Below are 15,584 nucleotides of genomic sequence, written 5' to 3'. Positions count from 1 at the left end.
TACACAGATTTGTCCCCCTCTACTAAATCTGGATCAAGAGACCAGGGATTCTCTTCTCTGGTGGCTATCTCGGGTCCATCTATCCAAAGGTATAACCTTCTGCAGGCCAGATTGGGACAATAGTAACAACAGATGCCAGCCTTCTGGGCTGGGGTGCAGTCTAGAACTCTCAAGGCTCATGGGTCATGGACCTCAGGAGGAGGCACTCCTTCAATAAACATTCTGGAACTAAGAGCGATATTCAATGCTCTTCAGGCTTGGCCTCAGCTAGCGGCAGTGAGGTTCATCAGATTTCAGTTAGACAACATCATGACTGTAGCTTATATCAACCATCAAGGGGGAACAAGGAGTTCCCTAGCGATGTTGGAGGTTTTAAAGAAAATTCAATGGGCAGAGATTAACTCTTGCCATCTATCAGCTATCCATATCTCAGGAGTAGAGAACTGGGAGGCAGATTTTCTAAGTTGTCAGACTTTTCATCCAGGGGGAGTGGGAGCTCCATCTGGAGGTGTTTGCACAGTTTGATTCAACGTTGGGGCAACCAGAACTGGATCTCATGGCATCTCGCCAGAACGCCAAGCTTCCTTGTTACGGATCCAGGACCAGGGATCCCAAGGCAGCGCTGATAGATGCTCTAGCAGCGCCTTGGTCCTTCAACCTGGCTTATGCGTTTCCACCGTTTCCTCTGCTCCCTCGTCTGATTGCCAAGATCAAACAGGAGAGAGCATCGGTAATTTTGATAGCACCTGCTTGGCCATGCAGGACTTGCTATGCAGATCTGGTGGACATGTCATCCTTTCCACCATGGACTCTGCCTCTGAGGCAGGACCTTCTACTTCAGGGTCCTTTCAACCATCCAAATCTAATTTCTCTGCTGCTGATTGCTTGGAGATTGAACGCTTGATTTTATCAAAGCGTGGTTTCTCCAAGTCGGTCATATACCTTAATACAGGCGCGAAAGCCTGTCACCAGGAAAATCTATCATAAGATATGGTGTAAATATCTTCATTGGTGTGAATCCAAGGGTTACTCATGGAGTAAGGTCAGGATTCCTAGGATATTATCTTTTCTCCAAGAAGGATTGGAGAAGGGTTTGTCAGCTAGTTCCTTAAAAGGACAGATTTCTGCTCTGTCTATTCTTTTGCACAAACGTCTGGTTGAGGTTCCAGACGTGCAGGCGTTTTGTCAGGCTTTAGTCAGAATCAAGCCTGTGTTTAAACCTGTTGCTCCACCTTGGAGTTTAAATTTAGTTCTTAAGGTTCTTCAAGGGGTTCCGTTTGAACCTTTGCATTCCATAGATATTAACTTTTATCCTGGAAGGTTCTGTTTATAGTAGCTATCTCCTCGGCTCGAAGAGTTTTGGAGTTATCTGCTTTACAATGTGATTCCCCTTATCTCATTTTTCATGCAGATAAGGTAGTGTTACGTACCAAACCTGTTTTTTCACCTAAGGTGGTATCTAATAAAAATATCAATCATAATATTGTTGTACCGTCACTGTGTCCTAATCCTTCTTCAAAGAAGGAACGTCTTTTACACAATCTTGACATGGTTCGTGCTTTAAAGTTTTATTTACAAGTTACTAAAGATTTTCATCAAACATCTGCATTGTTTGTTGTCTACTCTGGACAGAGGAGAGGCCAAAAGGCTTCGACAACTTCTCTTTCTTTTTGGCTAAGGAGTATAATACGCTTAGCTTATGAGACTGCTGGCCAGCAGACTCCTGAAAGGATTACAGCTCATTCTATTAGAGCGGTAGCTTCCACATGGGTTTTTAAAATTTGATACTTTTGCTTCTTCAGAGGTTATTTTTGGGAGAAAGGTCTTGCAGGCAGTGGTGCCTTCCGTTTAAGCGCCTACCTTGTCCCTCCCTTCATCCGTGTCCTATAGCTTTGGTATTGGTATCCCACAAGTAATGGATGATCCGTGGACTGGATACACCTTACAAGAGAAAACATAATTTATGCTTACCTGATAAATTTATTTCTCTTGTGGTGTATCCAGTCCACAGCCCGCCCTGTCATTTTAAGGCAGGTGTTTTTTATTTTTAAACTACAGTCACCACTGCACCCTATAGTTTCTCCTTTCTCTTGCTTGTCTTCGGTCGAATGACTGGTAGTGGCAGTTAGGGGAGGAGCTATATAGACAGCTCTGCTGTGGGTGATCCTCTTGCAGTTTCCTGTTGGGAAGGAGAATATCCCACAAGTAATGGATGATCCGTGGACTGGATACACCACAAGAGAAATAAATTTATCAGGTAAGCATAAATTATGTTTTTTCAAACTGTGACAGCACTGAGATAGTGTTTTCAGGTCAGTAGTTTAGTAATGACACTTGGGCTCTATTTATCATTTGCCGGTAAGACAAGATTTGCTATCAAGAACCTTGGACACCCAGCATTGTACGTACAAGCCACTGCTTATGCAATGCTACTCCCCTGCTTGTGTGCCACTGTCAGTCATCTCAATGTGATTGGGAAGATTTAACTTCACCACACTTTAGCTAGCAGAGAGGCTAAGTAGCTGGGGTCTTAAAACCACAGCTACTTAACTAGCGTTAATAAATGTCGCCCAATGAGTCTGCTCATTAGCAGTGAAGGAAAGTGATACCATAAGTAATATGACCTGTGATATAATTCATGTTATCACTACTGTATTGCAGTGCATTTTTTTTTGCAGGCAATGTATCATGCAATTCCAAAATCTATCATTAGGTGGTTTAAAAACATTGTTTTCTGTGTTGACATAGAAAATGGTGTCTAAACAGGTGAATTGCACATTTTTAAAACATTTCCTATTGGAAAATTGCCACCAGGCTTACTGTCATGCTTCATTTTTTTTTACAATTATGGTAGGGTAACAATATTGCCGCTTTAAAAAGGGACACATATGAAAAATACATATGTTAGGGCTGTTTTCAGGGCTGTTTAAAGAAATGTTTTCTATAAGAACCCTGACATATGTATTTTTTATATATGTCCCTTTATAAAGCGGCAATATGGTCACCTGAAATTATGGATATGTCTAACAGTAGCTCTCATCGAAAAGGTCATCTAGGATATAATTCTCAACAAAAATATTTTAAAAATACATGTGTAATAGATGTGTTATAGTGACATCAAATGTTACTGCAATACCTCTGCACAACAACCAAATACATTTGGCTAGATTACGAGTTTTGCGGTATGTGGGGTGCGGTAATAACTTGCACGTTATAGTCACCGCTCACTTTCCTTCAGCGCTGGTATTACAGGTTTTCATAAACCCAGCGTTAACAGGCAAGAAGTGAGCGTAGAGCAAAATTGAGCTCCATACCACACTCCAATACCAGCACTGCTGAAAGCTGCGGTGAGCTGGTTTTTACCTGCTTGTGCACGATTTCCCTACGATTTCCCCATAGATATCAATGGGAGAGCCGGCTGAAAAAAAGTCTAACACCTGCAAAAAAGCAGCGTAAAGCTCCGTAACGCAGCCCCATTGATTCCTATGGGGAAACAAATTTTATGTTTACACCTAACACCCTAACATGAACCCGAGTCTAAACACCCCTAATCTTACACTTATTAACCCCTAATCTGCCACCCCTGACATCGCAGACACCTACATTATACTTATTAACCCCTAATCTGCCGCTCCGGACCTCGCCACCACTATAATAGACATATTAACCCCTAAACCGCCACACTCCCGCCTCGCAAACACTAGTTAAATATTATTAAAAAAAAAAATGTATTAAGCAAAGGTTTGGGGTTTGCCCCATCCCATAGTTTTTCAGCCTTCAAAACCATTATCGATGTAAACAAGTTTGTGCGCAAACTAACATTGAAACGTTTCTTTAAAGATGATTGAGGCATTGAATATCATGACAGTCCATCTACAGAGGAAATAGGAAATAATTCAACATCACAACAGTTAGACACACAGAGCACCCATTTTGATTTCCAGGATTTAACTAGTTTAAACACACTAAGGGATTTAGAAACTTCAAATGTAGGTCCTGATGAACTCAACATGTCAACACCAAAACAAAAAACTTCTGATTTTTATCCTGTTCAGTTTAGGGGCAAATTTCTGAATATATTTCAAAAACAAGTGGAGAGGGATATCCTAGAATTAGAAAGCAAGTGCAAAACAACACATATTCAACCTAATCTCACCAAAGGAGAATTCAGAGCTTTAAAAACTTTACAGGCCAATGATAATATCACTATAAGAGCAAGTGATAAAGGAGGGAATGTAGTGGTATTAAACAAAGTAGACTACATTTTAGAGGCAAAAAGACAGTTAAATGATGTTTCAACCTACAGGAAGTTAACAAATAATCCAACATGTGAATTTAAAAAGAAACTACTAAGAATCTTAGAACAAACAGTATCCTTGGGTATTATAACAAAGAAAGAAATCAATATATTGATCCCAAATTATCCATCTATTCCCATATTTCATCATCTTCCCAAGACACACAAGAGTCTTGCTTCCCCACCTGGTCGACCTATCATCTCTTGCATAGGCTCACTGTTTGAGCCTCTGTCGGAGTGGATAGACTCACTATTGCAACCAATTGTAATTACACTTTACAGTTATCTAAGAGATTCTTCACATTTGATCAACAATTTACAGAAGGTTAAATGGAAAATTGGTTATCGTTGGATTGTGGCAGATGTCGCATCCTTGTACTCTTGTATACCTCATTCTTTGGGGGTTAGAGCCATTAGATATTTTTTGGATCAAGACACCAATTTCTCAGAAGAAACTAAGATATTAATTTGTGAAATAATTGAATTTCTTTTGCAACATAATTATTGTATGTTTGACAGTGAATTTTATTTACAGGTCTGTGGCACTGCCATGGGTGCTAAATTTGCGCCCTCTTTCGCCAACCTGTATGTAGGTTGGTGGGAGAATAATGTTATTTTTACTGAAGAAAATCCGTATATGAAGTCCACTGTCGCATATATGCGCTATATAGATGATTTGTTGTTCATATTTGATGAAACTGTAAATGAGATGGAATTTATGGAATTCCTAAATGACAACAATTTAAATTTAAAATTCATTGGTGAAAGCAATTGCAATACTGTTAATTTTCTCGATCTTACATTGACAGGTATGATTGACACAGAGAGCATAGTGACAGATACATTTCGAAAGCCAACTGCAGGTAACTCTATATTGCATGCAAGATCTTGTCATCCACCACACTTAATTAGATCAATACCTAGGGCCCAATTTTTGAGAATTTGGAGGAACACAAATTCAGATGAGCTTTTTGAAAAACAGGCTGCAGCACTCAAAGATAGACTCATCAAAAGAGGGTATAACACCAAGCTTTTGGATAACAGTATCCAACAAGCTAGTGCTAATACACAACGGTGTCTGCTATCGAAACAAAAGAAAGATAGCAGGGATTTTGCAGTTTCTCTAATTGTTTTCTCAACAGAATACTCTAATCAGTACAACCAGGTATGTGGTATTTTAAAGAGAAATTTACAAATCTTACAACAAGATGAAATACTAAGTGAGATCATAGACAAGTGTAAGTTTGTTCCCAGACGGGCGCCTACTTTAGCCAACAAATTGTCACCAAGTTTAGTGTCCTCTAAAAAACAGAGAACGGGTACATGGTTACATAAGAAAGGCACTTTTAGATGTGGCACTGGTCCCTGTTCAACCTGTGACATCATAGGCAGAGGAGAAACCTTTTCAAGTACTGTAACCCTTGAGAGTTACAACATTGGTTTCTATGCAAATTGCAGGAGCCACTATGTTGTATATTTACTCGAATGCAATCTGTGTCACATGCAATATACAGGTCAGACCAGTAGAGAATTAAGATCTCGCATGAGGGAACACATATATGACACTAAAATGTATAATAAAAATTCAGCAATTGCACGGCACCATTTTAGCATGCATATGACAAATAAATTTAACATGACAGTTAAAGTCATTGATAAAATGTATCCACCGACCAGAGGGGGAAACAGAAATAAAATGTTACTCAAACAGGAAATGTACTGGATATATAAATTAAGAACGGTTACCCCTGAAGGTTTAAATAAGGAGTGGGATATGAGTCTATTTATAGACTGATATCTATTTAATCTTTAGTTCACAATGTCACACCATGCTATCTGGATTGATCCCAAGACATATATATATATATATTTTATATTTCATCACTAACCATGTTCAGTGTTATGTAATGTACTGCTATGATTTTTTTTGTATTTACTAAAGAATAAGGTATTAACGTTAGTTTCCACGTAGCACAAACGTACTAGGTTAGTCAAAATATGTCTATAAGAGTAGGGGGCGCCCTAAATTGCAATTGTAACAGTGGTAAGGTGTAATCCTATTATATACAGATTTCTAGCAATCAGATCAGAACAATCAAATATCAGATACAATCGAAAAAATGAATATCATAAAAAAATGTATTAAATAATAAATAATGAAATATAATGCCACAACATATAGTGTGACACTTTATTCAACAAGTGAGCGACACTTGATATTAGTTGTAACAGTTCAGATTACTTAGTGGAAAGTCACTGTGTGGAGAACAGATATTATAGAGGCAGCAATCTGTAGAGAATCCGGCCGGGATCCCAAGAAGATGATCTACAAAACATAAATGAGACAGATGCGCCACATGGCCCAATATTGTTTGTTCAGCGGGGTAGATATATTCTAGTGGTATCAATATTAACTCACAATCTAGGGAGCACTCCAGTTAGTGCAGCAGGAGCAGTCTGGGATTAATCACAGTCACCCAGCAGACCGACCTCTAGGGCAAAATGGTATGGTTCTGTGATGGAGATACAAAAAAACAAAAGTGCCTATATGGCCTAGTACTGTTTGAACCAGAGGATGGTGTTATGTATATTTGAAAATATACTCACAATTTGTATAGCATCTTCATTGATGCTAATCAGGCAGGAAGGGATCAATGCAGTCACCCAACAGACTATGGCAGGTTTTCACAGCAGGAAGAGCAGCAGAGCTCTCAAGGATCAGGTTAGGTCCAAATGATACACAATAGCAAGTGTTTAAATAAAAAGTCGATACTTTACTTGATAAAACAAATAAAAACAAGCGACGCGTTTCTCAGCACACAGGCTGTTTCCTCAGGCTTATAAAAATGTAACTAAAACACTTGCTATTTATAACAAACAATTGTAACAACCTAATTAGGCACACATGTTTAGGGGAGTGACAGAGAGCAAGCCACTATGGTAACATCCTATCACAATTTACTATGATGGGTGGTGAATATGATATTAACATAACATAACCTTCTAATACAATAAAAATCCTCAGAGATCATACATGTTTTATCTCTTATTAATATATCAAATACACACAAATTAGGAGATCCTATTGGGCACCACCTGACCTAGTGGCGATTTTATGATTCCCTATCCGATTTTAATGATGTTCCTTATATAAGTTTATTTTATTATATTAGGCCATGTAAGCTAAGGGAATTTGTAATTGTCATTAAGAAATTTTACCTTGATCTTGTGTAACTGCCGATGTTTGTTTGTGTTTAATTCCTTATCGGCGTTCCCTAATGGAGTCTGCGCATGCGTGTGCGCTCATCTATTGGTCATTACATGGCAAGAGCGCATGCGTGTAATGGAGTAGGCCAATGAAGAAGAGACCAGCCTTGGGCCAATCAAATGGTGATATCCCATCATGTGATGTGCCCAATTTCGTCACTAGAATGTGTATTATAGATCGGAGCTGCGGATAGCAGGTCCAATCCATAACATTGGAGGCGGAACTGTTAAAGACAGTCTGTCAGATATAGTTTACACTAAAGTCCGTGCGTTCATGTAGGGCTAAAATGTACAGGTCAAAGAAGTATAATCCATGATATTCAGTGACTACTATATTTATCGAGTCACTGATCACATGACAAACTCATAATAGCAACCAGTCAGCGATATTGTAACCAATCAAATTAATAAATAACTGTTGTATGTCGGTAGGGAACAGAGTCTGTAAAGAGGTGTCAGATGTTGTTGATATAAATATTAGAGAGCGACACACGCTCACTATAGGCTCCAAATTATTGGGCATAATACAATGTTAGATTAGCATGTTTGTTCCTAACCATCAAACTCGATGACAGCATTAATGGCAGTTTAATTCTTAGAATTCAGAATGCTATTAAACTATAGTGTGGACATGAGTGAAGTGAAGTGTATAATGAGTGTTTATAGCAAGTGAAAATTGTAACTCAAATGACCTTTCCTAAATAAATGCGAATCATGTAAGTATTCCCTAAGTAGTGAGCTACGTTTTTTGAGAATTGTATAAGACATATTAGAACAGAGTTGTTTAAATAGCAGGTGTAAACATATTATAAAAAATATTATAAAAATGGGTTATTCCTAATAAATATTAGGAACACTACAGTGATAATAGTGACTAAAATGAACCTTATAGATTCTCATGGTGCCATAGTGTAAGGACATACTAATAAGTGATGGAGACTAGAGTGTATAGATGTAACTAGAGTTGGTAATAGTAACTATAGTGAAGTGTTCGAACCAATGTAGGTAAGCTATAAGCTAATAGGTGTTAAGTGTTAGTGTTTTGTTAACACCCTTCTAATGAATATTATAATGCTAAAATATAAATGCACCCACAATCAGTTAATTTTGTACATAATAATTTATGGAAAACCTAATAATAGGTGAAAACATATGTGAATTGTGTGTCAAAAATAAGCTATTATAGTGAAAAAATAAAAAAACAGAATAAAAAAGTAAAAGAATAAAAAGGTAAGGATAGGGAAAACCCTATTAGATTAATTAGTAAGTTGAGACATAGAAATCTAAAGGCCAGGATTGTCAAACTTGCATTAATAGAGAAGAAATTGGTCCTATTTGGGCAGTTCCAGCTATATCTTGAGCCTGAATAGATTACTGGGTTCACATAGTCAGATATTAAATGCAGCTAAATCTACACATTCGTTAAGCCCATCTGGTGCCAACGTGTGTAATTTATGTATCCAGTAAGTCTCTCTACGACGCAAACTGAGAAATGGATTATGACTATTTCGAGAAATTTGCTCAATGGGTATTATTGATAGTGTTTTCGTACTGCCTTTGTGTGCAAAAGCACAATGTCTCGAAAGGCTGTGCTTCAGATATTTTCTTTTTATGTTGTAAGTGTGTTCACTCCAGCGTTTCTTAATAGCGCGACTCGTTCGCAAGACATATTGAGCCCCACATTGGCAACTCACCAAATAAATGACATAGGTTGATTCACAAGATAGCCTCTTATTAATTTTGAAATGTTCTCCTGTCTGATGGGAGGAAAAGAGATTAATGCCACTTTTAACAATTTTGCACATATTACATTTGCGCTTCATGCACTTGAAAATTCCATTTTGAGGGACAAAATTGCCCAAAAAGGTCTTTCTTTGGCCTATTCGATGGTTAGAGGTGACGGCCTTATCTCTTACGATCTTGCTAGGGGCTAGTTTGTTTTTAAGGGTGGGTGCCCTTCTATAAACTATCCTAGGCTTGGACGGGATGAATTTTCTAAGATGTGGATCATCACAAATGATGGGCCAATGTCTTGTTATGATTTTCTGAATCTCGCGATAGTTACTGTTAAAGCCAGTAATGAATAGCGGTGTCTTGTTATACTTTTCAATAGTTCTTTCCCTTGTTTTATTTATTTGGTTCTTGTCTGATATAAGATAGGTGTTCCTGTCATCCTGTAGTGCTCTAAGGTATCCTTTTTGGATAAGATCCAAAGGATAACCTTTTTCTAAGAATCTATCCTTCAGAATCAGTGATTGCCTTTTGTAACTTTCTACGGTGCTACAGTTTCGTCTTATCCTTCTAAACTGCCCATAGGGCACGTTTCTCTTCCAACTCATATAGTGGTTGCTGGTGAAATTTAGGAAACTGTTGCAATCGACTTTTTTGAAAAAAGTTTCTGACATAATTGTACCATCACTAGCGAAAGATAGTGATAGATCCAAGAATTCAATCTTATTAGATTGGATATTGGAAGTAAATTCCAAATCAAATTCATTGGCATTAAGTGATGAAGTAAATATGACAGCCTCCTCATGACTCCCCCTATACAAGATAAGTAGGTCATCTATATAACGGCCATAGAACACCAGACTCGCACCCATAGGAGACCCATAAATGTGGGTCTCCTCAAATTTGCCCATATATAAATTGGCAAAACTGGGTGCGAATCTGGTGCCCATGGCCGTACCCTTTACCTGGAGATAGTGTAGTCCCTGATATAAAAAGTAATTATGATGAAGTATGAAGTGAATTATTTCGCTAATAAATTGTTGTTGTCTGGGCGGCATGTAAATATCAGTGGCTAGGTATGATTGGATGACCGTTAGTCATTTATCGTGTGGAATGTTGGAGTAAAGTGAGCTTACATCACTGGTAATCCACCAAAGCTTGTTGTCAGTTTTCTTAATACCTAGATTATTTAGTTTATTTAGCAGATCTGTAGAATCCCTAATGAATGAGGGTAAATTTATAACGTGTTTTTGTAAAAAAGAGTCAACATAAGCGGAAAGGTGGTCAGTCAGACTATCTATACCTGCCACAATTGGGCGGCCTGGGGGGTGAGATGTATTTTTATGAATCTTGGGCAAGTGGTAGTAAAATGCTACACAGGGATTTTTAGGATAAAGATATTCTTTTTCCTTCTTGGATATAATGCCCTCATCAAATCCTTCTTTAAGAAGTGAGTAAAGTTGTTTTTGGTATATGGGGGTAGGATCTTTCGCTAAGAGTTTATAATAACTCTCATCTTTCAAGATTTTATCAGTTTCTAAAATATAGTCAGATCTATTTTGGAGGACAATACCCCCACCCTTGTCCGCCTGGCGTATTATGATGTCTGAATTTGATGAAAGTATTTCAAGAGCTTGGCGTTCACCAGGACTTAAATTGTGTCTGTATTTGTTTTTTTTAGACAATTTTTCTAAATCTTTGAGTACCATTGATTGAAAAATGCTGATGTGTGAGTTTCTCACACGAGGGGGATTAAAATTTGATTTGGGCTTAAAGTCTGTTTGTATATATTTCTCATTGAGTTGTTGTAATAATGTATCAGGATCAAAAGAGACCACACCATCTCTCAGATGTTTGTCCATAGAATCCAAAACAATGGGTAGACTATCAGTATTTTTTAAACGTTTTTCTGCGAAATATTTTTGTAGGGAAAGCTTTCTAGTGAAGCTGTTGATGTCCACAAACAGTTGGAACATGTTGGGACCATTAGTAGGGCTGAAGGATAACCCTTTTCCTAATACTCTGATTTCGTCATCAGATAATGTATGATCTGACAAATTAAAATTCCCTTTTTATATTTTAATAACTTCTCTTTTTTGGAGGTTGAGGATTTTCCTCTATTTCCTCGTTTGTGTGTATCCTTTTTTGTCTTGGTGGTCGAGGGGACATGGACCAATGTTCTACACGGGGGTCTGGGCCCATCTCTAAAAAAGGAATATTATTGTGTTCATTGTTAGTAGATGTACCTGGAGTACATACTAACTCCAGGTACATCTACTAACAATGAACACAATAATATTCCTTTTTTAGAGATGGGCCCAGACCCCCGTGTAGAACATTGGTCCATGTCCCCTCGACCACCAAGACAAAAAAGGATACACACAAACGAGGAAATAGAGGAAAATCCTCAACCTCCAAAAAAGAGAAGTTATTAAAATATAAAAAGGGAATTTTTAATTTGTCAGATCATACATTATCTGATGACGAAATCAGAGTATTAGGAAAAGGGTTATCCTTCAGCCCTACTAATGGTCCCAACATGTTCCAACTGTTTGTGGACATCAACAGCTTCACTAGAAAGCTTTCCCTACAAAAATATTTCGCATAAAAACGTTTAAAAAATACTGATAGTCTACCCATTGTTTTGGATTCTATGGACAAACATCTGAGAGATGGTGTGGTCTCTTTTGATCCTGATACATTATTACAACAACTCAATGAGAAATATATACAAACAGACTTTAAGCCCAAATCAAATTTTAATCCCCCTCGTGTGAGAAACTCGCACATCAGCATTTTTCAATCAATGGTACTCAAAGATTTAGAAAAATTGTCTAAAAAAACCAAATACAGACACAATTTAAGTCCTGGTGAACGCCAAGCTCTTGAAATACTTTCATCAAATTCAGACATCATAATACGCCAGGCGGACAAGGGTGGGGGTATTGTCCTCCAAAATAGATCTGACTATATTTTAGAAGCTGATAAAATCTTGAAAGATGAGAGTTATTATAAACTCTTAGCGAAAGATCCTACCCCCATATACCAAAAACAACTTTACTCACTTCTTAAAGAAGGATTTGATGAGGGCATTATATCCAAGAAGGAAAAAGAATATCTTTATCCTAAAAATCCCTGTGTAGCATTTTACTACCACTTGCCCAAGATTCATAAAAATACATCTCACCCCCCAGGCCGCCCAATTGTGGCAGGTATAGATAGTCTGACTGACCACCTTTCCGCTTATGTTGACTCTTTTTTACAAAAACACGTTATAAATGTACCCTCATTCATTAGGGATTCTACAGATCTGCTAAATAAACTAAATAATCTAGGTATTAAGAAAACTGACAACAAACTTTGGTGGATTACCAGTGATGTAAGCTCACTTTACTCCAACATTCCACACGATAAAGGACTAACGGTCATCCAATCATACCTAGCCACTGATATTTACATGCCGCCCAGACAACAACAATTTATTAGCGAAATAATTCACTTCATACTTCATCATAATTACTTTTTATATCAGGGACTACACTATCTCCAGGTAAAGGGTACGGCCATGGGCACCAGATTCGCACCCAGTTTTGCCAATTTATATATGGGCAAATTTGAGGAGACCCACATTTATGGGTCTCCTATGGGTGCGAGTCTGGTGTTCTATGGCCGTTATATAGATGACCTACTTATCTTGTATAGGGGGAGTCATGAGGAGGCTGTCATATTTACTTCATCACTTAATGCCAATGAATTTGATTTGGAATTTACTTCCAATATCCAATCTAATAAGATTGAATTCTTGGATCTATCACTATCTTTCGCTAGTGATGGTACAATTATGTCAGAAACTTTTTTCAAAAAAGTCGATTGCAACAGTTTCCTAAATTTCACCAGCAACCACTATATGAGTTGGAAGAGAAACGTGCCCTATGGGCAGTTTAGAAGGATAAGACGAAACTGTAGCACCGTAGAAAGTTACAAAAGGCAATCACTGATTCTGAAGGATAGATTCTTAGAAAAAGGTTATCCTTTGGATCTTATCCAAAAAGGATACCTTAGAGCACTACAGGATGACAGGAACACCTATCTTATATCAGACAAGAACCAAATAAATAAAACAAGGGAAAGAACTATTGAAAAGTATAACAAGACACCGCTATTCATTACTGGCTTTAACAGTAACTATCGCGAGATTCAGAAAATCATAACAAGACATTGGCCCATCATTTGTGATGATCCACATCTTAGAAAATTCATCCCGTCCAAGCCTAGGATAGTTTATAGAAGGGCACCCACCCTTAAAAACAAACTAGCCCCTAGCAAGATCGTAAGAGATAAGGCCGTCACCTCTAACCATCGAATAGGCCAAAGAAAGACCTTTTTGGGCAATTTTGTCCCTCAAAATGGAATTTTCAAGTGCATGAAGCGCAAATGTAATATGTGCAAAATTGTTAAAAGTGGCACTAATCTCTTTTCCTCCCATCAGACAGGAGAACATTTCAAAATTAATAAGAGGCTATCTTGTGAATCAACCTATGTCATTTATTTGGTGAGTTGCCAATGTGGGGCTCAATATGTAGGGCGAACGAGTCGCGCTATTAAGAAACGCTGGAGTGAACACACTTACAACATAAAAAGAAAATATCTGAAGCACAGCCTTTCGAGACATTGTGCTTTTGCACACAAAGGCAGTACGAAAACACTATCAATAATACCCATTGAGCAAATTTCTCGAAATAGTCATAATCCATTTCTCAGTTTGCGTCGTAGAGAGACTTACTGGATACATAAATTACACACGTTGGCACCAGATGGGCTTAACGAATGTGTAGATTTAGCTGCATTTAATATCTGACTATGTGAACCCAGTAATCTATTCAGGCTCAAGATATAGCTGGAACTGCCCAAATAGGACCAATTTCTTCTCTATTAATGCAAGTTTGACAATCCTGGCCTTTAGATTTCTATGTCTCAACTTACTAATTAATCTAATAGGGTTTTCCCTATCCTTACCTTTTTATTCTTTTACTTTTTTATTCTGTTTTTTTATTTTTTCACTATAATAGCTTATTTTTGACACACAATTCACATATGTTTTCACCTATTATTAGGTTTTCCATAAATTATTATGTACAAAATTAACTGATTGTGGGTGCATTTATATTTTAGCATTATAATATTCATTAGAAGGGTGTTAACAAAACACTAACACTTAACACCTATTAGCTTATAGCTTACCTACATTGGTTCGAACACTTCACTATAGTTACTATTACCAACTCTAGTTACATCTATACACTCTAGTCTCCATCACTTATTAGTATGTCCTTACACTATGGCACCATGAGAATCTATAAGGTTCATTTTAGTCACTATTATCACTGTAGTGTTCCTAATATTTATTAGGAATAACCCATTTTTATAATATTTTTTATAATATGTTTACACCTGCTATTTAAACAACTCTGTTCTAATATGTCTTATACAATGCTCAAAAAACGTAGCTCACTACTTAGGGAATACTTACATGATTCGCATTTATTTAGGAAAGGTCATTTGAGTTACAATTTTCACTTGCTATAAACACTCATTATACACTTCACTTCACTCATGTCCACACTATAGTTTAATAGCATTCTGAATTCTAAGAATTAAACTGCCATTAATGCTGTCATCGAGTTTGATGGTTAGGAACAAACATGCTAATCTAACATTGTATTATGCCCAATAATTTGGAGCCTATAGTGAGCGTGTGTGGCTCTCTAATATTTATATCAACAACATCTGACACCTCTTTACAGACTCTGTTCCCTACCGACATACAACAGTTATTTATTAATTTGATTGGTTACAATATCGCTGACTGGTTGCTATTATGAGTTTGTCATGTGATCAGTGACTCGATAAATATAGTAGTCACTGAATATCATGGATTATACTTCTTTGACCTGTACATTTTAGCCCTACATGAACGCACGGACTTTAGTGTTAACTATTATCTGACAGACTGTCTTTAACAGTTCCGCCTCCAATGTTATGGATTGGACCTGCTATCCGCAGCTCCGATCTATAATACACATTCTAGTGACGAAATTGGGCACATCACATGATGGGATATCACCATTTGATTGGCCCAAGGCTGGTCTCTTCTTCATTGGCCTACTCCATTACACGCATGCGCTCTTGCCATGTAATGACCAATAGATGAGCGCACACGCATGCGCAGACTCCATTAGGGAACGCCGATAAGGAATTAAACACAAACAAACATCGGCAGTTACACAAG

The sequence above is a fragment of the Bombina bombina genome, chromosome 3, assembly GCF_027579735.1.
Source record: "Bombina bombina isolate aBomBom1 chromosome 3, aBomBom1.pri, whole genome shotgun sequence".
Classification (NCBI taxonomy): Eukaryota; Metazoa; Chordata; class Amphibia; order Anura; family Bombinatoridae; genus Bombina; species Bombina bombina.
The sequence above is the reverse complement of the archived record's forward strand: the minus strand, read 5'-3'. Positions refer to the sequence as shown.